The sequence below is a fragment of the Podarcis raffonei genome, chromosome 6 (assembly GCF_027172205.1).
Source record: "Podarcis raffonei isolate rPodRaf1 chromosome 6, rPodRaf1.pri, whole genome shotgun sequence".
NCBI lineage: Eukaryota > Metazoa > Chordata > Lepidosauria > Squamata > Lacertidae > Podarcis > Podarcis raffonei.
The window spans coordinates 78,797,751-78,824,884 of NC_070607.1; the positions used below are offsets into that span (position 1 = coordinate 78,797,751).

The 27,134-nt window shown below is 40.7% G+C and overlaps 1 protein-coding gene across 7 annotated transcripts in view; it reads left to right on the forward strand.

The window, feature by feature from the left end:
* NCOA3 (nuclear receptor coactivator 3) overlaps positions 1–27,134 on the forward strand; it is a 100,410-nt gene that overhangs the window by 25,438 nt on the left and 47,838 nt on the right. For all 7 annotated transcript variants that reach the window (XM_053394181.1, XM_053394180.1, XM_053394187.1 and 4 more), the window contains one exon: positions 21,124–21,172. The gene's annotated coding sequence lies outside the window, so the exon portion shown is untranslated. The remainder of the gene's footprint in view (positions 1–21,123; positions 21,173–27,134) is intronic.

Genomic DNA, 27,134 nt, shown 5'->3' on the forward strand with positions numbered 1-27,134 from the left:
CCTGAGTCATCTCTTGCCACATGCCCTGTATATGTCCATTTTAACTTTGTGGCCTTTTCCACTACCTCTGTAACTTTTTATCTTTGTGGCATTCAATTGTTAGCTTTGCTTGTTCCATGGCATATTGTGGTGTTCTTAAGCTGTTTGTTTCTTTGTGTCATGGTCCAGTTCCTCGCTCTATAACACATCACAAATACTGAATGCTTTAGCTTTCAAATCTCAGGAAATATTTTTATTTTTCATCTTATGTGTGATTATTAAACATGGGTCACAAAGGCATGTGATGCTTTTCAGCAAACTTTCTGCTTGAATTGGGCTGCGATCCTTTGCTCATTTCCTTGAGAGTAATCCACATTAAGTACAGTTGGTCTTAATTTGGGAGTTACCATGTTTTCATTAGAATTTGTTGCATGATTGCCTATACCTTCTTTGTTGTTCTTGAATTCCTGGGCTTCTGCAAACCAGGAGGTCAAATATGAAAATTATTGTTGCTTATTTCTGGAAGTTTTTAAAGGGGAGCACCATTTGATCTTGGTATGACAAAGTTTGGCATTAATCAGGAACATCATAATGTGTGATGTTGAAAGCATATTAAGGGGTTAATGCCAAAATTGCATGACTGCCAAAACATGCTTATTGAGCCAGTAAAAAGATTTAAGGATGGTTTCTTGGAGTATTGTATTTGAAACATTTTTAATGCAAAGTGAAACCAATTGATTTATAGGAATTGCATTATAAAATCTGTATTAAAGCGGAGTGTAATTCAACAGCTTTGAGGGAAAATGGAATTCAGATAGGTAACATTATGTATTGTTTACTTACAGTGCTATTCTCGGTGTGTCTATTCAGAATTCAGTCTCAGTGGGGCTTGCTCAAAAAAAAAAACCACAAATACAGCAGAGTTGAGGAGCCCTTTTTTTGCTGAGGACCGCATTCCTTTGGAGGGGTGTGTGGGAGGCCACAGGCTGCTGGTGGGTTGGTGTGGAGCCAGAACATGGGCAAACTATCATCTTTTCACTCTCTGCAACCCATTTCCCTCCTTTTTCCGTCTCCTTGCCATATGAGAATCACATGATAATTAGGATAAGGGCTGTAGGGTCCCCACTTCTGGGACACTGGAAAACAACCCAAATGCCTCTGTCTTAAGAATGTAATTGCCACTGTTTCTGTGTGTGCAGGGGAACGGCAACATCATCCTGAAGTTTCCTTTAAAAATAAATAAATGTGTAGTTGTGTACATTTATGAATACATTTAGAATATTTGTTCCCTTCCCTTTCCCCTTGATATCAGGCAAGGTTTATGTTAGCTATTAACATGGTATTAGCAACTGCCAATGCCCACTCCCTTCCCCCAGCTTCAGAGTGCAGAGAAACCTAGTTTGCTTGCAGCTGCAGTGCTAGACATCTTTCAGGAAGTGACCTTGGCTTGTATTAATCAAATTCAGGACACAGAAAAGCTGCTTGCTAACATGCTGACTTGATATAAAATGTTAGAGCAGACATTTTCTTTTAAAATGAGGCCATGAGGGAAATAAGGGGAGTTCTTAAATAATATCTCCATTTAGACGACTTTTCAGTATGTAGAAAGGACAGAGAAGTTGCCTACAGTGAGGGTTATTGAAATATAAAGCCTGTGTTAAAATAATTTAGTGGTTGCCTTTTCTAAGCAGTATCTGTGATCTAAGAATGTATTAGGGAACAATTGGCATTTAAAGTTAAGCACAGCATAACATTTAACTAATAACCAATCTGTATAATTTCCTCTTTAAAAGTTGATCAGCATTGTTGATAAATATTGCATGCTAAGGACCGATGCATCTGAACAAGTAGCCAAGTGAATGACTTCCATAATAATTGCTCCTTGCAGGAAGGCCCCATGTTCATCTAGCAAGGATTTTTATACAATGCTGCCACAAATGGTCTTGCTCTTCTTCATCTATCTCAATAGAGTGTCATTGTTGGAACATGCACTGAGGCAGCACAGACATGAAAGATCCTACTATTTTGTGTAGGGCATCTTGCCTGCAGGAATAGAATAATAGTCATTTGTGATATTGCCATTATGCACTGTCTTACATAGAAATTATTGCTGTCTGCTGTCTTATGTAGAAATCCACTTGTTGAAATCTTTTAGGACCAGACCATTAAATCTTCAAAATCAAACAGAACATCAGATAAGGTTTAACTCTAATTATTCATTTAACAAATTATATGTACAGTGGTACCTCGCGTTACATACGCTTCAGGTTACAGATTCCGCTAACCCAGAAATATTACCTCGGGTTAAGAACTTTGCTTCAGGATGAGAACACAAATCGTGCTCCAGCGGCACAGCAGCAGCAGGAGGCCCCATTAGCTAAAGTGGTGCTTCAGGTTAAGAACAGTTTCAGGTTAAGAACATACCTCCAGAATGAATTAAGTTCTGAACCCGAGGCACCACTGTATATCCATGAGATAGTATCCTTGGGTTACAGGGAAAAGTCTGTTGCACAATTAAAACAACATCATTGAATGCAACCCACACTACAGTCAATAATAAGTCAATTTTGGTTGCATGTAACACTAAACTGTGGTTTATCTGAAGTGGTGGCTTCTAATCTCCTTGTGGCTGGGGCAAAGGGGGAAACAGGGCCATAGGCATAGCACTGAGGTATAAAGCAGGAACAAGCCACGCATTTAAAATATTTTCACTCCCCTTCATTTGAAGATTCTAGGGAGGTGTGAAATAATTCAGCTAACAAGAAGTACAATATCTAGTACCACCACTACCACCATCAATCAATCAATCAATCAATCAATCGAAAGCAAGCTAAAAAGAATAAAACTAAGGAAATCAAGCAGCTTAGACTAAAATATTGTGCCATGAATGTTGTAAGGTTAATGCTAGATAGGCATCCTTAGACAGAGCATTTGAAACTCAGGGTACCACTGCAGAAAATGAGGCCTGAAATCAGAACCTTAATGATGGAGATTCAACAAGGTTAAGAATGGTAAGATGAGAAATCCCTCTGAAAAGAAGACAACAAAGCAACCGTTTGAGCATATTTATGACAAGGAGGGACATGGGAAATTTTTAATCTGTTGCCTATAACCAATAAATATAAGCAAAGCATTACAATCTTTAAATTTCACTGAAGACAGCTTGCATTGTTGTGGCATCACAAATGGAATAGGTGTACAAAAGATGTTGAAGTTTCAACAGTTTTGCAGAATTTCCTTAGAATCCATCCATGTCTTAAGAACTTCTGTAGAGACTCTTCTCAGAGTACTTCCTTTAACAGAGGTACCGTACATTATGTAGTTATAAAGGAGAGGGTATATTCATTCTCCCCCCCCCTCTCCTTTGAGTGGATTTTGTTTGGCTTTAGTACTCACACTGTAATTAGTGCCATATTTGGAGTCTTGGGGGATCCTGCAGGTCAGTTTTTGATGTTGCAAATCAAATAGACAAAAAAGCTTTTCCCTTCAACATTGTTGACATTGTCAAGCTACCTCCTATTTAATAGCTTGTTAAATCTCTCTTCTTACGGATCCAGGGTAACATGACATCCTACCAGTTTTTCTTGTCTTTCTGCCAAAACATCACCCTTGTGGCGAATGACTGGAAGCAAACCCTTGATTATTTGGAAAGTTTGGCTATCTGTAATAGACTGACTGTATCAATTCTAGCACAGGGGGTGTAATTATTTTAAAGTTCTGTGGGTTTTATGTGTATGTGGGGTTTTTTCTGAAGCTTTTAGATTTGGCCCTGCTTTGTCTGTCTTTATATAGGGTTGCCATATGTCCAAAATTTCCTGGACATATCCAGAATACTGCAGTCAGAAGCAGTGTTTGGGCTGAAATCGCTAAAAATGCCGGGGAAATCCAGACATATGGCAACCTATGTCAGTTTTTTTGTGATTTCCCTTAAAAACAGCTCAAAATCTTCATTTTTTCAAAGCAAATTTGCCAAAAAAGCTTTGGGAAAAGCTAAAAACCTTTGAAATATGGCAGCCCTACTTTATATGCATACCACACCATTCTGCTTTTAAGAGCATGGTGGTAAAACAGATACAGACAGCAGAGAACTCTTAGGCATATCATGGTTGTCACCCAGGATGGAGATTGTGTGCACTGCACTTCTCTTTTCCTGCATGGGTATCATTTCCAGAAAGTGGTGTTGGAACACTGCCCATCTGCTGCATTGCATGTACATGGCATTGTGTAGCGCTATATGTTGTCCCCAGTGCTATTTCAAATGACAAAGGTGGGTCAAGAAGCACTGCCATACTACACACCTGCTCCTTCAGTGAGAGTGTGACTCCACAGGTTGAATACCAAGTTCCTAAACACAAGAATAGTGCCTCCAATTTATCAGGATTCAGCTTCAGGTTATTGACTGCCATGCAGCACGTTACCACTTCCAAGAACCAATTCATGTTCTAATGGAGTAGAGATACAGAGTTGGGTGTCCTCAGCATACATGACACCATAACCCAAACCCCCTGATCACTGTACCCAGCAGCTTCATATAAATGTGAAATAGCATTGGGGACAATAGGAAATCATTTGTGGGGGGTGGGGCAGAAGTAACCTTGTTCTACTCCCTGGTGATGGCCCTGCATATAGGAGTGGGAGCATTGTATCACTGTGACCCCTAATAGTGGACAGTGTGATGACATGCTACTGCTTAGCTGACCCCTGGTCTGTTGTGTTGCTGCTGCTTACCAGGAGGTTGATTGCTTCAAATATGTTTTCTGCCAACTTTATTTTAAATGTCTTCCCTGAATGGCTTTCTATCGTAGCACTACAGCTCTAGATGGAGTAGTATGTGTGTGTGGAGGCAAATCACACCTGTCCACGGACACTGGACATTTGCATGTGTGTATTGTTGTTGTTGTTGTTTAGTCGTGTCCAACTCTTCATGACCCCATGGACCAGAACATGCCAGGCGCTCCTGTCTTCCACTGCCTCCCGCAGTTTGTATAGTAATGTCTGAAACTCTGTACATCTGTAGGTTGTGTCTTCAACTGGAAGAATCTGCATAGTCAAGAATCCCTGCTCAAAATGGATAGACCTTCCAGTTTTTGTATGGATGCAGAGTGCAGAGATGAACAGCTGTGATTTTTCTCCCTGCCCCTCAACACATTCAGAGTTGCATCTGAACAGTGTTGGTGTTCCAAATGATTAGAGGTACATTCAGGAAAAGGGAGATGTTCAAGGTTTTATCAGTTATTACATATCCCTAGTTGCAGAGATCTCTTGCCCACTTAATACAAATGGGTAAGTCAGAGGCGTAGCTGGAGGAGGAGAGCTCACCGAGTGCCACACTGCACTTACCGTGGGACCTGGCCTGCAATGCGCCCATGCCATGGGTCTCTCCTGACACAGTGGCTCGGGCACCTGCAGGTTCCGTGCTGCCCAAAACAGCAGTGTGGGGCTTGTGTCTTCCCACTGCCTCTCCCTTAGCCACCCTACAGCTGAGAGGGAGCTGGTGGCGGACTCCGTGGAGGCTCCATGTAATGCACCCTGCCCCAACTTGCCCCACTCTGTGGGTAGCTTGCCTTGCCCCCATGGGCACTTTGCCCCGCACCCAGGCATGTACCGTCCCAGGTGGTTAGATATGCTGCTGAGAAATTTTACCAATTGCATACAAAACCCTGATAATGTACATGTCAGGAGGCACCTACATTGTAACCTGCTCTTGAAACCTTTGGTCAGGGGAAAAAAATATCTAAATATCAAAATATCAAATCCCCGCTACGGGGTGAGTTCCCATTGTTTGGTCCCAGCTCCTGCCCACCTAGCATTTCAAAAGCACGTCAAAGTGCAAGTAGATAAGTAGGTACCGCTCCGGCGGAAAGGTAAACACCGTTTCCATGCGCTGCTCCGGTTTGCCAGAAGTGGCTTAGTCATGCTGGCCACATGACCTGGAAGATGTCTGCAGACAAACATCGGTTCCCTCAGCCTATAGAGTGAGATGAGCACGCAACCCCAGAGTCATCCACGACTGGACCTAACGGTCAGGGGTACCTTTACCTTTATGTGACCTTTAAGTTTCTCATATGGGAGATGTTACATTAATGTACTCACTGTAGGCAGGGTGGTTTCTTTAAGCAAGAGAGCATTTCAGCAATGCAATCATATACCAGTAGTACCATCGTGCGCAGATATTGTTGAGATAAAACTTTTAGTTGCTGCAAATGGACCTCCTTCATCACAACCTGCTCCACCTGGTGAACATTTTTTAAAAAACAACAACAAACCCAGTTGTCCCAAAATGGCTTGCTGTTCTGTTTCAGTCTAAAGTCTCCTGTCACTTTAAGTATAGTGATGGTAAAGTATTTGGTCTTCTCGTGTGAAAAAATGGTTTGGTGCGCAAACAGTATAGAGCAGGCATAGGAAACCTAAGACCCGTGGACTAGATACGGCCCAATCGCCTTCTCAATCCGGCCCATGGATAGTCCGGGAATCAGCGTGTTTTTACATGAGTAGAATGTGTCCTTTTATTTAAAATGCATCTCTGGGTTATTTGTGGGGTATAAGAATTCGTTCATTATTTTTTTTCCAAAATATAATCCGGCCCACCACATGGTATGAGGGATGGTGGACCGGTGGACTGGAGGCCCTTGAGCAGGCCGACATGGAGGACCAGTTGTTGTTAAATAAATTTCTATACTGCCCTTCATCTGAAGATCACAAGGTGGTTTACAATATAAAAACACAAAAATGTGTAACACAGTAATAAACAAAACCAAATAATAATAATAATAATAATAATAATAATAATAATAATAATAATAATAATAATAAACTTTTATTTGTATCCTGCCCTCCCTGGCCAAAACCGGGCTCAGGGCGGCTAACATCAAATATATAACATTGGTATAAAATCAAACAATAATTAAATTACCTCCTAAAAACAAGTCAGGGTCAAATTAAAATCTAATTAAACCTAGTTTAAAAGGCCATGCGTTATTTAATTAACCCAAAGTACTGGGAGAATAAAAATATTTTTGCTTGGCACCTAAAGATATGTAGTGAAAGTGCCAGGCAAGCCTGGGGAGTGCATTCCACAAGTGGGGAGCCACCACAGAAACGACTTGATCTTGTGTTGCTGCCTTCCAAGCCTCTAGTGGAGGAGGGACACAAAGAAGGGCTCAGAATATGATTGTGGGGTCCAAGGCAGTTTATATGGGGAGAGGCTGGCAAGAGGCAGTCCTTGAGGTATTGCTGAGATTTAAAGATGCAGTTATGCCTAATTATGTCTAGGTTCCCATGGGTAGGCAAACTAAGGCCCGGGGGGTGGAACCGGCCCAATCGTGTGTGAATGATTTTGTAGAATTTAAGAATATGTCATGAAACTTGTTTGGGTGAAGTACAGAAAGCTTCAATTGTCTCTGGTATTCTGATATGAAGAGGGATGGACTTAAAAGACCTAACGTGTGTAGAAAAATAGTGGGTGGCAGAGTAGACCTATTTATATTAATGGACCTAACTTAGAATCATAGAGTTGGAAGAGACCACAAAGGCCATCGAGTCCAACCCCCTGCCAAGCAGGAAACACCATCAGAGCACTCCTGACATATGGTTGTCAAGCCTCTGCTTAAAGACCTCCAAAGAAGGAGACTCTACCACACTCCTTGGCAGCAAATTCCACTGTCGAACAGCTCTTACTGTCAGGAAGTATGGTCATGTTCATTTATTTCAGTAGGTCTACTCGGAGTAAATTTACTTGAGAGAGAAAAAAATCTGGATAATTGAGATTTTACAAAGGAACCACATAAATTTCATAGTTATTCCAGTGGAATTAAGAAAAAAATGCAGGCAACTGTATTGGTTCTTTAGAAGACTTCTAAACTCTTGTAACAGCAACATACAACTTTCAGGTTTCCCAAAGTTTTTTCAGGTTAGGTGGAAGAGGAGTTAGAAAAAACCTGACATGCCCTTTATCATCATTCTCTGGACACTTTTATAGAGCAGGGCAGAAATAGTTTTGAAGGTCACCCTTCATCTTCAGAGCAGTTTCAAAACTACCAGGGGAATAAACCCAGTTACAAAATATGCAGACTTACTTTTCTGTAAAGTAAATGAAGGAGTATTTAATTCACAGAACTGTTCATCAAGCTGGATGTTTAAATGCAAAAGCTAACACACTATGTCACCTTCAATTGGTATTAATAATATACTATTGCTACAGTTAAATCTTGCTACTCCTCATAACTTGCTTGTTGGAAATCGTGCAAATGTTGTGAAGCTATAAATATCTCTAAACAAACACTTGGTAAGAAAACTTTATGGAATCTATTTTTCACTGTCGGATTCCTAGAAAAACAGTAGCTGTAACGAGCTTCAAAAAAGTTAGCCTTCCTATGGAATCTGGTACTCAGTGAGTTAACTTTTCATTTGCGGCTGAAAGTTCTGTCTTCAGTTGCTGTTTTCTGATTGGTTGCTAAAAGGTGAAATTGAAATCATGGTGAACTTTTGACCCCATAGCAGTTCTTGTGGAACGCCTACCACTTGCAGAGAAAGAGGGTGGGGTTTTTTGCCTCCTTTCCTGTATTTATTCTGTGTGATCGTGCAGCTCCGCATGCAATCTTTTGAGGTGGGGGTGGAGGGAGATAAAGAACAAGTACAAGCAAGTAGCTTCCATGTTCCAGTAACAGCAGAGTTGGCATTTTCCCTCTACTTAGTAACACCCACAATTAAAACAACCTGACAAATAAGTAGACTCTCTCCCCTTAATTTGCTGGATTCTCTTTCTGTGCAAACGTTATGGATACTGACAATATAAAAGGCAGACAATTTGAGATTATTTGTCTAATGAACATTTGCATCCCAAAATATTAGGTTCTTTTGGTTTGGAAGTAAGTGGTGGTAAACATTGGGAATTCTTGGAGGCTTTTAATGTCAGCACAAAAAGTCAGCTGACATGCAGCTAATAAACAAAGTTTTTTTGATTTGCTTTAGTAGTCAGACAGTGATTTTGTTTGCATTCCATTTAACCTGGGGAAGGGTCATAGCTCAGTGGTAGACCATGTACAATCCCTGTCATCTCCAGATAGGGCTGTGAGAGGCCTTTTCTCTGAAATCCTGGAAGAAGAAGAAGAAGAGTTTGGATTTGATATCCCGCCTTTCACTCCCCTTCAGGAGTCTCAAAGCGGCTAACAATCTCCTTTCCCTTCCTCCCCCACAACAAACACTCTGTGAGGTGAGTGGGGCTGAGAGACTTCAGAGAAGTGTGACTGGCCCAAGGTCACCCAGCACCTGCATGTGGAGGAGCGGAGACGCGAACCCGGTTCCCCAGATTACGTGACTACCGCTCTTAACCACTACACCACACTGGAGAGCTGCTGCCTGTACAACACTGTCAATGTGGATGATACGGAACTAGGTGGACCAATGGTCCGACTTGGCATAAGGGGTGTGTGTGTGAAAATCTCAATGCTTTGTGTAGTGAATGATGAAACACAGTTGTCCTCTCATGCAACTCTACAGTGGACCCTTAGGTTGCGTTACCTTCTGGGTTTCGCCACGTACACATGCACAGAAGCGCTTAATCACGCCGCGTGCGCACGCAGAAGGGCGCCTCTGGTTATGAAGTTTCTGGGATGCGGTCGGGCCTCCGGAACAGATCCCGTTCACAACTGGGGGTACCACTGTATTTGGTTTCATTGGTGCATACAGCAAAACTAAGTGGTGGTTTGTGCCCAAGACCTTTGTATTTGAGAAATCCCAGTTAAATCATCTTGTAGCATCCCAATCGTAAGCAATTTTTTAAACTAAAAAATAATTAGTGGCACTGTTTTCAACCAAATTTGCTGTTAATTATTTGGGTTTAGTATTGCATTCTTGATGCTATCAAGGTTTTATGCTTCAGGTTTTGTTTATTAAATGGTTTCTGATGCAGGCAACTCCCCATTTGCACATGTTCAACACACACACAACTGCCAAAATGTGTGCTGTTTTCGGCCCTGGAAGGGGACGGAACAGGGTGGGGTGGGCTTTTCCCTTTCCCGCCGACACATGTGCCTTGGAATGCAACCCCTGTGCAAATGGGTAATTGCTTGTATTAGTTCAATGTTTACATGTCTTTATTCTTAAATTTTCCTAAGTTTATTTTGATAATAAGATTTTTTAAAACTCAGTCAAATTGCAAGTATTGCCATGGAGGAAAATAGTTTGGATTTTCAAATTAGAAAACCTTTAATGTTGTTTCACAAATTAGATGTGAACAACAGCACAGTTCTGTAATATAAAAAAGGAGTTGAAAGTAGCCAGCCTAAACTGTATTTAAGCATTTAGACATAGAATTGTTTATTTTTAAAATTTACTTGCTACTGTGACAATAGATTCATTATCTGACTGACTCTACTAATAAATGGAGGTGCTTAGCTTAGTATTCTAAGAACGTAATTGACATGATAAACATTTTAGCCATTTTCAATTTTCTGAAATTGGTAATTTTTTCTTTCCTCTGGACTCAGAGAAAGTACTGAGGCAACAGTTGAAATCTTGTGTTTTAACTTGAGGCATATTATCTAGACAGGGCTTGTGTGCAATAATTCCAGTGGACTATTACTATGTCAGAGTGATTATTTAAAAACATTTTGCGTAATCATTTTGTAACAGCTCATGTTTGAAAGAAGTGTAGCACATGTAAGGCTTATGACTGCAAACTGCTAATTTTTGGTGGTTATTGTTTCTATTATACAGTTTGATCTGAGGTACAGTAGAGGTAGAATCCTTGTATATAGCCTTGCCTTTAGCATCAAAGGAACAATGAATTTAATATGATTAATAGCAAATTCTCTTTACCCCGCCCCCCTTGGGTGCAGTTCACCTCGAAACAGTAATAGCAAAATGCATTCATAATGATACTCTGTGGCCTCTGTTCTAATCAGTGTTCCCAAGTAACAGATATTGTAGTTTGACTCTCCTCGCCACCCGCAGTCTTTTGTCTAGCGTCGTTTTACACTGCACACAGGCTATTTTTATTTCTCATGCAAGATATCTTTGGATTTGCTGTGCATGTATTTTGATACAGGAAATCATATTACAAACCAGACTTTTTTTGGTGAGATGAGTTGGTGTTTTATTATATCTTGACCAAACATTTAATTAGGAATAATTAACTAATGGTTGGCACAAATAAGTTACTTAAGAATGTCTCTGTGAAGCAATTGTCTTTTATCAAATCCATAGCCTTTTCCAAAATCATTTGAATTTCCCTCTAGTATTAATGGTCCAATAGAGTCTTAAAGGATTAATATTTTAAAATCACATGGCATTCGGTTATGAAATTTGAAAACTGTCCTCCATATATCTGCTAGCATTTGCTTTACCTGTGATCACATAATACCTCATCTATTGTGTAACCTATTCAGTTGGGTGCTCCACAGAAAGTAGTTCTAGACTATATTCTCTGTTGATATAAAGAACCTCTCAGCAACCATGCAGAAGTATTCTATTTGTCAGAATTTTTACTACTGTAGCCCAACCCCATACAAACTTTTGAAATGCCACTAAGAGTGTGTGTGTGTCAAACTCTGTGTGTGGCAGGCCACAAGAAGTTGAATTGCTCAGTTGGTTAGAGTGTGGTACTGTTAACGCCAAGGCTGCAGCTTCAGTCACCTTAAGGGACAGCTGCATATTCCTGCATTTCAGGGGGTTGGACTAGATGACCCTCAGGGTCCTTTCCAACTCTGTGATTCTAAGGACCCTCCCCCAATGTTTTAGTAAGATGTCTTTTTATTGTATGGTTTGCAGTAAAGATAAAGGTACCCCTGCCCGTACGGGCCAGTCGTGTCCGACTCTAGGGTTGTGCACCCATCTCACTTAAGAGGCCGGGGGCCAGCGCTGTCCGAAGACACTTCCGGGTCACGTGGCCAGCGTAACAAAGCTGCTGTGGCGAGCCGGCACCAGCGCAGCACACGGAAACGCCATTTACCTTCCCGCTAGAAAGCGGTACCTATTTATCTACTTGCACTTAGGGGTGCTTTCGAACTGCTAGGTGGGCAGGAGCTGGGAACGAAAGAGGAGAGCTCACCCCGCCGCGGGGATTCGAACCACCGACCATGCGATTGGCAAGCCCTAGGCGCTGAAGTTTTACCCACAGCGCCACCCGCGTCCCTATGGTTTGCAGTATTAACTACCAAAAATATTGAATCTTATAATACTAGTAACCCCTTGTTTCTGAGCTGGATTTACCAGTTTTGTGGCTGTTTACTATTGTACACTGTAATTTGTCATACATAGTGGTATCTTTAGCTGCAGTAATAGAAAACTACTAAATATACTACCTTACGGTACAGAAATGTACTAAAATTAAGTTTTAGTTAAAAGAATTATTTTATTTATGACTCAAAATTGTAATAGACTTTGTATGGATCCCTTAAAATGCTTGAGAAAGTTTGTCATTCTACTCCAGTTAAAGTAGCAATTTAGTACTGTGGAATTCCAGGGGCCATAGCCTTTTAGTACCCAAAGACATGATCTCATTCATAGTTTATGGCACTTAACATTTTCACTGCTGAAAATTGAGAGCTAACTGCTGTTTATTCCCATTGCAAATCTAAGCTATGCAATGAGTATTCTGTTTGTCTTTAAATGAAGCGTGCCAGACAGTTTAATAAACTTGAATATATGTCATTTTTTTTGCTGGTCTGCAGTTTGTCCTGAATGCAAAATCCACTTTGGCTCCTGGTTTCTTCCCACCCCTTACAAATCACAATTTTTTTACTCTGAGCAAATTCATCTACTTTTTAGGTGTTCTTTGGTTTCTTCACCCAATATTTCATTTTGAGACCTGTACCTTTGTTCAGTTGTCACACCAACTCAATTCCCAACTCAAAACTTGGTTTGCTAAAACTTTCCCAGAAATATAATTTCTCCATTTCTATACATTCTACAATCCAGAACTTCCCTTGCTATACATTCATCATAAAAATGCTGCTGACTTTTATTATTGTTATTCTCAGCCATGAGACATCACTTCAGGGACACAATCGCTTCTGTAGTTCAGGCTTGTATTGTAAATGCTTGATTGTACTAAGCATATTTGTGTTCCATGCTGTAGCACTATTTCCTAGAGGGAAATACTGTATAGTGGAATAGTTTGTATGGCTTAAATCACACAGAGAACCTTTGTTATTGGGCAGAAATAGTCTTATGTATTTCTAATATCTTCCTGTCTTCCACTGAATATTGGTTCATCCAGACCAACATTGTTTTAGATGGGCTAGTGGCCCTCCTTGTTTTCAATACAAAGGCCTTGCCCAGACTTGAGATATCTGTTAATTATCCAGGTATGAAGCTTAGGACCACCTCAACAGCCCAATATTAATTTAAGCACAATATAAAACAATCCTGGATGAACAAAGAGTGTCTTCACCTGCCATTGAAAAGGCCATAGAAACTGTGCCAGACAAGCCTCTCTAGGGAGAGAGTTTCAGGCCACCACTGAAAAAGGTATCTTGGTTAGGAATATTTGGGAGGAGGGAGAACTTTTCATGCAACCTGGTTTCAAACTGTTTACAGCTTTAAGAGTTAAAGACAGCACTTTTAATTGGTCTAAGATACAGATTGGGAGCAGTCTTTCTTTTCGACCAACTCATGTTGCCTGCTTTTCTGTTATGGAAAAATAATGTTCTGGCATCCACCACAACAGTTCTTTGGAGGTTGTAGCTTTGATTTTGCCATATTTTCTTGGAGCTCTTAGCTGTGGAAAGATCAGGAACATTAAATCTCTGTACATGCCCTGCTTGATTTTTGCCTGGTAAAGCTCCCAATAGTTATAAGTGGTGATATGCAAATAATACTTTTATTTCACTGAGAAATATTGTTTGCAAAAAGTAGTGCTGGGGCTTAGTATGAAAACACTAACTTGAAACTTGAAAGTAAGAAGGGTAGGTTAATGTCACTTTGTATTGTAATAGTGGCTTCTTTTCATGTAGCTTGCTCCCTACAGGTCATGTTGTTTAGTTTAAAACTAGAAACAAAAATAGATTGCCATGAAAGTAAACGTGAAGAATAAATAAGTTCAGTAGCTGTCTTTCATTGTTATACAGTAAGACTGCAATTTAGGTGCAATCCCACCTGCCACTGTACCTAATTTTGACTAAACCCAATTTTGGCTTTAGGTGTGATCCCTGGAATGTAACTCCCGTGTAAGTTGTGGACTTACTGTATTATCATTTTTGAAGGATATGTCCTTTCATAGGCTAGCACATATTTTGGTACAAAGAATCTAAATAAAAGAAAGGTCAAGCTGAATGAATTATTTCAGTCTTTGCTCACTTTATTGACATTAGTGATTTTACTTCTACTAGTAAAGGGATAGCAGTGGCTTATTCTTAAAAGGTAGCTTTTCCCATATTGAAGTGAAACCTTTGAACTCTTGACCTTGACTTGGAATTGCCATGTAGAATGCATTACATACAGCTATTGAAGTCAAAATTTCCTTTTCAAGTTCTGTGGTTTATGAAAATTTGTACATATTGGCCTGAATTGCAGGACAGCTGATATTTATCAAGGGTAACAGGAGCTTTACTCATTTTCACATTTTTAACAAAATTTTGAAACCTTTTTGTATGCACACATGTTCAGCATATGTGTCTGAGCTTTGAACATTTTGTTTTGAAGTGCATTGGCTCTCATTAGCTCAAGAGTGCAAAGTATAAAACTTTAATAAGCCTCATACATCAAACTTCTGCATAGCAATATTATTATGTAATACGACACATAAAATTGAGAAGTATGTGGTATGTTCAAAGCTTTAAATATATCTGGCCTTGGAAAAGTTATTTTTATCAACTGATAGTTCAAAATGCTCATATGAAAAACTTTGAGAGAGATCCTCTCAGTGGCCCTAAGGCTGAAATAAGGGCTCTCGGGGACACACATTCTAGCAGAGATTTAAACTGATAGAATAACTTTCACATTCTAATTCTCCAATTTATGCAACTTGGTGTTAATTGTGATTAAGGTTTTTACCTGGGTTGTGGATTGAATTGCTCCTCTTCATTTCTATTTTTACACATTGCTGTTTTTGAGTTAGTTTCTTCCTGTTACTGTGGTAACTCAATATATTGATATGCAGATCACACTGACTTGCAGCAAGGTAACAGAAGGCTCTAGGTGACTGGTGTAAAGGTAAAGGTACCCCTGCCCGTACGGGCCAGTCTTGCCAGACTCTAGGGTTGTGCGCTCATCTCACTCTATAGGCCGGGAGCCAGCGCTGTCTGGAGACACTTCCAGGTCACGTGGCCAGTGTGACAAAGCTGCATCTGGCAAGCCAGCGCAGCACACGGAACGCCGTTTACCTTCCCGCTGGTAAGCGGTCCCTATTTATCTACTTGCACCTGGAGGTGCTTTTGAACTGCTAGGTTGGCAGGCGCTGGGACCGAACGATGGGAGCGCACCCCGCTGCGGGGATTCGAACCGCCGACCATGCGATCGGCAAGTCCTAGGCGCTGAGGTTTTACCCACAGCGCCACCCGCGTCCCTAGGTGACTGGTGTAGATAAATGCAATTGCTATCCTAGACTAGTGTGTTAAAATGTGTCTTAGGAATCAATCAACAATATGTGGTGGTATCCCTCCTTCTAAGAGAAAGCTGCAAGTGTTAAGCAAATGCCAAGAGACTGCTCCAAAATATTTTTTGTTTAATAACGTCCTTTATAATTTACCATATGTCAGATGAATGAACAAGGATGTGGCAGCATGTTTCAAACCAGACTGTTTCAAGGATAATAGGGGAAATGTTTTTTGTTTAACGTTTAAGCATAAAAACATTACAATGTGGATTCCCTTAACAGTGCATTGAGTTGCATCCAGTTGTGCCCCTTCACTGACAGTAGGGCTGTTTCATATAGCAAAGGCTTCCATGAGCCAAAATGGGTGGAGGTGATTTCCTCAAATGTCCCCTTTTCCTTGCAGTCTGCTGTGCCAGCTCCCACACCATTCTAAAGCAGGGGTCAGCAAACTTTTCCAGCAGGGGGCCGGTCCACTGTCCCTCAGACTTTGTGGAGAGCTGGGCTATATTTTTTTTGGGGGGGAGAACGAATTCCTACGCCCCACAAATAACCCAGAGATGAACATTGTTGACAAACTACGCAGCTAGGGAACAGATCATATTTGCAATACTATTTCTAAAGATTTTTATGTAAGGGTAGAGGTAGGATGAGGCAAGAAGCTCTTAGAATGGTTGAGGTGATATCATTTGATAATCATAAATTATCTTTAGATTTAGCATTAAGAGGATTGCTCACAAATTCACAAACTCTAAAGATGTTCAGCAAAGTTAATACACCTCTTTTAAGATTAAGAATACCACCACCCTTTTAGTAGAAAAAAGCACCGGAAACACACACACACGAGAGTCGGGGGCTTCCGCTTGGCTGCTGCCAAGGAGAAGCAAGGATGGTTCTGGGAGTGGGGGGTGGCACAGGAGGCAGATGTGGCATGCAAGATCTCTGCAGAGCAGAGGCAGTAGCGGCAGCAGGGCCAAGGCCAATTAGGGTTTTAAAGGTCAGCTCCAACATTTTGAATTGTACTCAAAAAGCGTACTGGGATCCAATGTAATTCTTTTAGGACTAGTGTTATATTGTTCCAGTGATCATTCCTAGTCACCAGTCTAGCAGCCACATTCTGGATTAGTTGTAGTTTCTGAGTCACCTTCAAAGGTAGCACATTGTAGTAGTCTTTGCAGGAGATAACCAGAGCATGTGCCACTCTGGCAAGACAGTGCACAGCCAGGTCGGGTCTCAGCCGACGTACCAGATCGAGCTGGTAAACAACTTCCCAGGACACAGAATAAACCTGCACTTCCATATACAGCTGTGAGTCCAAAATGACCCCAAGGAAGCACACACCTAGTCCTTTAGGAGCACAATTACCCCATTCAGGACCAGGGAGTGGGTCAAACCTGCCTGCCCCCTTTTCCACAGAAACAATATTTTTGTCTTGTTGGGGTTCAGCATCGAATCTGTTGTCCGCTGTTCATCATAATAAATGTGATGCACACATGGAATGTGCCGCAGTCCTCAAAAATATTTGAAGAGGTCCTCTGTCTTGGTTGAGGAATGCAGGGCTATACCATGAATGCATTGAACCAAGTCAAGGCACGTCAGGCCAGTCTGCCAAGTGGTGGATTTCCAGTGTCTTTGATATAGAAGGTTAAATTTTATGTGTTGGAACCATGCGCACAGGAGCAATGATAGTGCTTCTTAGTTTGACTGTTGCCCCCACAAATAAAACTGGTGTCACATTTGTTTTGCTGAGTATAAATCATCTTGCAAGCATTGTGCAATGTCCCATGGAATTGTGTTGGCATTAGCTCCATGTCTGGCTTAAAAGCATCTGGGATGTTAGCTACAGACCTCCAGTTATAGGGCTGCATATAAATTCAGTTGTTAATAATGATGATGATGATGATGATGATGATGATGATGATGATGATGATAATAATAATAATAATACAATAACTGCTATACCAGGCACATTGGTTAGTGTTTGCTTTGCTCGCTGGCATGTAATAATTGCTTCCATAAGTGAGGCATTCCTTTCTGGTGAGGTAAGAACATGTAAGTTGTGTCTTGCACCGTTTAGTGAAGTAGTTGCCCTCTGCACACTCATTACAGGTTTCACCAGAATCTTTGCACTGCCTGGGCTTGTGGACACACCTATATCTTCAGCAGGAAATTGTCTTTTGCAGCTACCAGGCTGTCTGCTGCAGAGGCCTGCCTCAGGGACTTTCTTCTTCCTCAAGAAGTTCTGGGCTCTTGTGCTGAATGGCAAAATAATTATTTCTGCAGTCATTGCTGTTCTCTGAGCCCTGATAAGGACCTTTACTTTGCAGATGTTAATTATTTGTGCTAGAGACAAGTTAGGGTTTTCCAAGAACTTCTTTTTGAGCTTCCTGTTGAAAATACTGAAAACAATGCTGCAGCTGAGCATTAGAACTGTAGATACCCCAAATTCACAAATGTTGTGACAAGACTCTACGCCTGCTGCCTCATCGCAAGGAAGTTCCCAGAACCAGAACAACTCAAAACAGGGTTTCTCCTGGGATCACATTTTTTGCTGGACTACAGCTCTCATCATACTTGACAATTGGATGTGATAGTTGGAGTTGATGGGAGTTGTAGTCCATCAAAATTTGAAGGGCACCATGCACTATTCCTGCACTAAGGGCTTCTGTTACTTTCCTGTTCGTTGGCTCTGCATAGATATTAGGAACACTGTATATTTCTAAACCATTTTCTCCTGTGCAGTGCAGCACCATAGCAATTTTGTAGCCCTCTGATTCTTACTCATCTTTTGTAACTGATAGGTATACAGTGGTACCTCGGGTTACATACGCTTCAGGTTACAGACTCCCCTAACCCAGAAATAGTACCTCTGGTTAAGAACTTTGCTTCAGGATGAGAACAGAAATTGTGCTCCAGCGGCGCGGTGGCAGCAGGAGGCCCCATTAGCTAAAGTGGTGCTTCAGGTTAAGAACAGTTTCAGGTTAAGAACGGACCTACGGAACGAATTAAGTACTTAACCCGAGGTACCACTGTAATTGTATTCTGTATTCCGATTTCCACCTTCCCTGTTAATAGGCCGGAAACCCTTCTCCAGGTGGTTTTGTGAGGAGGGCAGATCTAACGTATAAAATACCAGTTGATGATAGCTTGATGGGTCTTCCTGGATTAATTTATTTATTAATGGCCGGAATCAAAAGAATCTCATAACTGGGTCTGGATGCCCAAGGGGTATTTGGGCTTTTGCTTTTCAAACACTGTTCCCCATGCCACACCTTGTTTTTCAAGTGCTCTTCCCAAACAGAAATAGCCTTTGAGCAGGACAGCCCAAACCACCCTCTCCATTTGCACCTCTTTCATTGTGATTGGCTAGGTGTGAGTTAGGATTCAGGATTCAGCCTTGTGTTGCTTTGTGGTGCGTTTGCAAAGGACACCCTCAGTCAGTCAGTTCATTGTACACTCAGGTCAGAGCCAGTCCAGCAGGGTCTTAACAAGCAATTTCAATGTGTAAATGTCATGTGGCTATGAGAGGACACAGAGGATAGCTAGATCCAAGTAGCACCATAAATTAATTCAGTATGTAGTCCAGATCCTCCCATATATTCTAAACATATTTTTGTTGTAATTTCTAAGAGGAAATATTGCCAGTATGCAAGGGTGATTTAGCAAGTTAAATTCCCACCCTTTTGCTCCTGCTGTTGGAAGAGGAAATTGTTTTCTAAGCTCCAAGCCTTTAGGGAAGTTTCTGCCACCCCAAGGGATTTTCCCTGTCTCCTCTTTCCCCCCCCCCCAATGCCCCCTGAAATTTGTTCTGTGTGGGTCAAGAGAGCAGCAGAAGAGCGCACAGGGACGTGAGTGGAGGAATCCTTCCATTTGGCAAGCTGCAGTGCTTGTGCAGACAGCATGTTCATGATAGCACAAAACTGAATTCCACTGTTAATGTGTACTTTTTCTCAAACTCATAATATATGTGGTAGCTTCACTCTTTACTCCTTGATACTGCCAGATAAAATCTATGTTGCCAAGTTAGTCTGCATAAATAGATGAAATGTGCTATTAAAACACTGGATCAGACTTAAATCAGGTTCTTTTCTTTGCCGCTGTTTCTCCTCCTGTCTTCCACATTGCTCACACCAGAGCAACATTTGAGTTATAGGATTTATTCCAAGACTGTCTGCTGAATCTGAAGGCAGAAGTCGTCTGGCATTTATTTTCAGCTGAAATATGTTTGTCTTGAACCAAAGGCTAAGGCTTTGGAATGTTTTGCAAGACTGCTTTGAGGCTTCAGACTTTTTCTCAAAGTGAGCTCTTGTCTCTCTAATTTAAAATGTATTTCACTAGCAAATGGATATTGTATTTTGTCGCTGTGACCCTTGGCTGTTAACTTTTTAATTACATTGCAGAAATATGTTTAAGAAATAAAAAATTGCAATTGGTGCTCTTCAGGCATTTGAACTTTCTGAAAGCATCTTAAATAGTTAAATGCCTCTTGTACCTTATTGAACAATATGTTGTTACAACTTGGGAAAGGAGAAACCAGTAGAGAGTCTAAACCATCAGTGAATTATGACCATGAAAAATCCCTCTCATGTCACAGTGATTATAATTAGGTCTACTAAACCTGTTGAAACATTTCATATGTAAGTTGATACTGGCGGTATACAACAATAACATAATTAATTTTGAATATTTCCTAAGAATGTTAGATGAGCTCAGCTAGATCTGACCATAGGCCCATCATGTACAGTGTCATGTTCTCAAAGTGACCAGCCAGATGCCTATTGGAAACTCACAAGCAGGGCATGAGTGCAACAGAACTCCGCACATGTGTGATAATCAGCCCATGTTCTTATGCCAATATTCAGAGTTCTGATCAACTTGGGACCAGGGTACAATAAAGATGACCTGAGCTCTTATAACCCAACTTGATCACTGAGATCAACTGGAGGAGCCCCCCATGTTACAGAGGCCTGACTGGCTTCTATAATTCGGGCATCTAGCGTCACCAGTCGCCTGTTGCACAATATTATTACAGCAGAGAATCAGCAAGTTCCCTTCTTTTGACTTTCAGGTTCCTCTTTTATACCAGGAGGTCTTTGCCGCTTTTAAAATTGATTAGGCATTTACTTCTATGATTATATTGTTTGTAATAATGCTTAATTGTTGTTTACTGCCCTGATATTTTTATGATAGGTGGTCTAGAAATACTTTTATAAATAAACAAATGGGATGGGTTACAGAAAGGTAGCCGTGTTGGTCTGCCATAGTCAAAACAAAAAAATTTTTTTCCTTCCAGTAGCACCTTAAAGACCAACTAAGTTAGTTCTTGGTATGAGCTTTCGTGTGCATGCACACTTCTTCAGATACAAGAATGTATTCTTCAGATACATTCTTCAGATAAATGGGATGGGGTGTGGGGGGACTGCAGCAAGTATCGGACATTGTTGGAATTTGGGGGTGGGGGCTGTCCTGCATATGCATGAGACCTTTTGCAATTCTGCAACTATAATTTTAGTTGGGACAGAGTAACTCAAAGTAAGATATACACAATCTGTGTTCAATGCTGTATCAAAATTGTAAAGTTCTTACACGCTGTGTTCACTGCTTTCTTTCAGAAAGTGTTTTAAACATATGTTTATGTCCTGGAGGGCAAGATTTCCTGTGGTAAGTACCCTACCTAACTTTTGACAATTTAAATGTTTCCAAGTTGTATGATACATAACAGACACATTAGAAATGGCTAACCTCAGTTGATTTGTTAAATTTGCAAACATTAGGACCATGGAAGATTATAACTATGGCATATCCAAATATTCCGGGCTCAAGCACAATTAATTTGTTCAGACAAACTATAGTTAAAGGTAACAACAGTTTGTCTGGTTTGGCTATAACAAACTGTGGTTAGTTGAAAATGGAAGCAAGTTCTTTGGATCGCCTCATGACTGCACTAGAGAAGGGTAGGATGTAGGCTTGTGGACATCTTTAGTGTTAATGTCTTAATGTGGCCACTGTATTTCATACTATTTTGGCATCTTATGTTTCTCTAGAGGGTCTCTGCAAAGCCCCATGTTATAGCTTAGCTCAAACTGCTTCCTCAGTTTCAAAAATGGTCTGCCATTTTAGAAGCATAAACTCAGAGCCCTCTTGGGTGCATAGCAATAGTTTTGTGGTTTTTGGATTCCAGCCAAGTCTGAGTAAAAATGAAAGTAATTTTTAATTGCAGTGGTTCATCTTGTTTTAATATAAATGAGTATAACACTTTATTTTTCAATTAAAACTACTTGAAATATCTTTAATTGGCAACTTATTTTAAAGACCTGCTTATTGCATATTTTGTTACCATTGAATATTTTAAATATATAAATACTAGTTCTAGCTGCACAACTAAAAACAATAGTTACGCATTTAAAATAACATTGTAATACCCTGCGAGTAAACTTGAATCCTTGAAATAAAAATGTTAGGTATGGTAGCCAGTTTCAAATAGCTTTATGCACAAAGCTTCAAACCGACTAAAGCAAAGCAAAGGCAGATATCCACAAAAACAGGAAATCCTTTTGTGTATCCTTCCTTAGCAGCCCTGAACTATGTATTAAACTCACACCCTTTTATAAATGACTGTTAAGCTTTTATGTTGAATATTCATTTTCTATGATAAAGTGCCTTCAGTTCTTTTTTTATAAGAATTGCTCACTCATCTAATTCTCTTCTTTAGTTGCAAATAATTTGCTTTAAAAGTTCCTCATAACTGGAAATGAGTTTGCACTATTAGAGGATTTAAGTTTGATGTTAGAGAATGTTTCTCCTCATCACTGTTGAAATGAAGCAGTTGTGGAACCAGTGCAGAAATGAAGAAGTCACCCAGACCTTTTTATTGGATTGCCAAAGCACAGGAAGCAGATTCTTGATTTAGGGCATGGGTTTTTTTGAGACCTGTTTAGCAAGCCTAGCTTTATTAAGTTTCAAATTCATAAGATTATTATTCTAGCCAAAAGTCATGACAGACTTGTAGCAGTAGCATTAATAAAATAATACAGAACATCCATCCATAAATAAACCAACACCCACAATGAAAAAGAGAGAAGTTACCAGAGAACTAATAAGCTTAAATCCAGCTTGATTTCAGATTAAATCACCAAAACAACTTAGAGGCTTTATCTAACTCCATTATTTTTATTTATTTATTTATTTATTTATTTATTTATTTATTTATTTGCTTATTTGCTTATTTGCTTATTTGCAGCTAGTGCATAGGGGGCCACTCTGTGTGTTATGAAGCTATCATTGTCTAAAAAGAAACCAGACCAATGTATTAAGTGTCCAGCCATATTGCCACAGAGCAGCACAGTTGCTCTATCCAGGGGTTCTTTTTCCAGCTTTGACAAAGCAAGTCCACTCAGGCGTTTGCTTCCAGAAAAGCCCTGTCTTGTCTGTGTTGAAGACTTGCTCTGGAAGGTATGCCTTATCGTCCAGTAACTGCTTTTGTTACACAAGGTATGTTTTTGCAGCCTCTTAGTCTGCAGATGCAGCCTCCCCTGTCGTTCAGATATTCTTCAGGTTGAAGCAGATCTTAAAACTGTTAAGCCAACTTGGGTTGGCTTTAAATCCCTTGGTAAGCCAGTCCTCATTTGTGGTGGAAAGTTTGAAGTGGTCATATAGGCTCAGAAATTGTTGATGCAAGATGCTGCCATCCATAGGAGCACGTTTCCAGTTTATGCCTTCTAGCCACAAGTCCAGTGCTTTCTCCCATATTCACCAAAGCCTTGTCCTGCACCTGGCTGGTCACCTTTGCAGTCAGTGGTGTGCTTGCTGCCACAGCCTCACAGATCTCCTTCTCATGCACATTGATGGCATGGATGATGGACTAATTACAGCCGCATCTGAGTGCTACAGTACACACAGACGTGCCATCTCTGAAGCAGTCCAGTAGAGCCGACTTCTCTTCCAGTGTGGGATCCACCCTCCGCTTCTTGGGTTTCCCATCAGCTGATGATGGTAATGCCTTGTGTTTTGGGTCCATTCTGTGGTCTGAATCTCTCCAAACACCTCCACAAATCTCTGTGGCCTCCTCCAGTCACCCTCTTCCTCTTCATCTGCTTCTTCCACAGCCAAGCACTTTCATGAAGACTTTTGGGATTGCTGGCCATTTTTTATGCTCTTGCACCCTCTCCGCTCCCCACCCCACCCCACCCCGTGTGCCACTTTTGCACCATTTTCTTAATTTCTCATTTTGGGTGCAATTTTTCATCATTTTTTTAAAAAATTCTGCAACATGTAAAGCTGTGAGCACATATTTTAAATAAGTGTAAGTAACCTGTATTTGTATTCTATTTGTGCTCTACAATGAGCACCAGTTGTTTGGCCTCTTCTGTTATATTTTAATAGCTAAGCTTTGTCCTAAGGTATAGTATTTACTACATCTTGGAAGCAGTATCAGGCATTTATATATCATGGGTATCTATTCTTGGATTATTTTGTTGCCAACTGGCTATTAATTTTACTGAACCAGAACCTGATGGGATGTTGACTACAGGTTTACTGTTAACTGTCTGTCTGGCACTGCAGAAATGAATTGCAGTGGTACCTCTGGTTGAGAACGGGATCCGTTCGAGAAGCCTGTTCGCAACATGAAAAGAGCGCAGCCTGAAGCGCCGTATCTGCGCAGATGCGCGGCACGATTTGGCACTTATGCGCAAAGCGCAATTTAATGGTTCTGCACATGCGTGAGCGGCGAAACCTGGAAGTAACCCTTTCCGGTACTTCCGGGTCACCGCAGGACATAACTTGAAAGAACGTAACATGGAGCAAACGTAACATGAGGTATGACTGTATGCATTTACATATGATGATTCTTGACTGAATAACATGAACTGCTGACTAATAATAAACCAGTAGGCAAATTAAAATGTCAGACTGTATCATTATTTCCAACTCATGATTTGAAGACAGTCTGGAAACTGAAGGCTCTCCTACTTATTGGCAAATGGGTAACTGTTGTGGGGAAGAGGGAAGAAAAAGTGTATAATGGCTATTGCGGGTGGAGGAATTCTAAGCATTAAAGTTAGTAAAAGTCAGGTGTCTTATAATGGTTTGCTGTCCAGGCTATTATAAGGGACCTCAATCCACTCCTGAGTCTCACCCATTTTAATACTTAAAAATACTATTGAATACAATAAAAGCTTTTTCTTCCTTTAATTTTATCAGTCAAGACAAGATTTTAGCAGTCAAGGTAGCTGAAATTTAGGCTACTTAAAGTCGTATATGTAAAATGAAATAAATTACAGTTATACAATAAGCAGTTCTGATAAGTTAATGTAAAAAAGGAATTAGTACATTTTGACCTATTGATATGGATACAAAATGTACATTTTGTTATAGCAACCATGAGCGCTTTGCTGGATGTGATGCTCATAATACTCAAATCCCCAACTGAACAGCATCCTGAAAGCTACTTTTGGGGCTCTCTTGTTTCCAGTAAGCCTGGGAAGGTATGAACAACCAAACAAACAGAATACCTCCTATCTGCAACTTGCTACAAAGCAAGAAGGAAAAAGCCCTCTCATGAGTGTGTGTCTTGTATTTTACCTCTTTTACAAAGGGAAGAAAGGCAAATGCAAGGGAAGAGATGAAGTGGTAAGATATGTGGGATATAACAATACAGGCCACACGCTGTGCCCTGTGTGAAGGTCTCACCCTGCCCCTCACATTTTAAGAAACACACGTAGAGAATCTTGCTTGAAAGCCCCCCCAAAACTTGAAGCTGGTACAGTGCAAAAATTAAGGTAACTTCAGAAAATATTTTGGCTATTAAAAGCCAAACTTCATCGTAAAGGAAAGGAAAACTACACCCACTTGATATTGCTACTTGGCAAATTAGAAATAGAAGATTTTATTTTAGGGGATTTTCTAATTTATGCAAATACAGAAACTTGTAGGTCTTTGCAATAGTTTCCAGCTGCTAACGCTATATACAGCCGTACCTTGGTTCTCGAGCGGAATCCGTTCTGGAAGTCCGTTCAACTTCCAAAAATGTTCAAAACCCAATCGCAGCTTCTCAGCCAATCAGAAGCCCTGTCGGACATTTGGGTTTCAAAGAACGTTTGCAAACCGGAACACTCACTTCCAGGTTGGTGGTGTTCAGGAGCCAAAATGTTTGAGTTGCAAGGCGTTTGCAAACCAAGGTACGACTGTATATCTATTTGCAGGTATTCAGCTCCTAAGCATTGTAGGATTAAACTGGTGGACCAAATGCATGAAAAGATTAATGACACATATGTTTACAGGATGTAATGAGCTTTTATCAGTTCTCACAATTATATTTATTTTAAAAATACCTAATTATAATAAAAAATAGAAGATTTTTGACGGAAGTACCTTTTTTAAATTATAAGACTTAAAAATGCTTGCTTAAGTGCCCAAGCTGCACATTTTTGCAAAGTTCAAAGATATTATCACAGACCATGGTTTAAGCTTCCTGCTTTCAGTAACACTAGATGGAAGGTTTATCACTAGAACATGTTCATGTATTTCTTGGAATAGTTTTTCAAAAGCTAACTTTTTCAAAACTTGTTGATGACTAAATAAAAATCATGTGGGGAAGGGAGAGCTGCTGACTTGTTTAGTTCTGCAGTAATATTTCAGCTGCTGTCTTGGCAGCCAGAGAGACTTTTGCTGTTGTGGGTGAAGCAATTGGCTGGGACAGAGACTTTGACCAAACTGCAAGGGGCCCTGTTGCATGGGTGTAGCTACACTACCACAGTCACTGTCTTTGGACACATTCACACCATACATTTAAAGCACATGGCTCCCCCAAGGAATTCCAAGAACTACAGTTTGTTATGAGTGCTGCGAATTGTAGCTGTGTGAGGGGTAGACTTTCAGGGTTCTTTGGGAGAAACATGTAATTTAGCTATATGGGTGGATGTCCTCCTGTTCCTTGCTCTCCACCCCCCCCCCATATGACTTCACATCTGTATTCATATTGTTGTCACATCATTTTTGTCCTGCATAGTATTGAAGTAAAAGCATGTGGGTTTTGTAGCAGTAAGTAATCTACTCTTAAAGGAACTAAGCTACCAGCACTGAACCGGTCAGCAGTAGCTGGTGGAAGTCAGGTATTACTTTTAACTGAAGTGAGCTGGTTGGTTGAATCTTTAGTTGAAACTGAATTGCCACCAACTCTGGAGGTGGAAATGGCTTCAGCAACCACAGGAGCCTCTTTATGAACTTGCTGAACATGTGTTGGAAGTGTCCATTTCCCTAGGGAGCCTGGATGGTTGATTGAGCTGGGCAGCATTATGAAATTATCAGGCCCTAAGTATGATGGCTGCTACCAACCTAGCAGTTCGAAAGCACGTCAAAGTGCAAATAGATAAATAGGTACCGCTCCGGCAGGAAGGTAAACGGTGTTTCCGTGTGCTGGTCTGGTTCGCCAGAAGCGGCTTAGTCATGCTGGCCACATTACCCGGAAGCTATACACCAGCTCCCTTGGCCAATAAAGCGAGATGATCTTCACAACCCCAGAGTCGGCCACGACTGGACCTAATGGTCAGGGGTCCCTTTACCTTTACCTTTAAGTATGAGGGCTCTGCAAAGATAAAGCTTTTTCTGAGAAAGCTGAGACGAA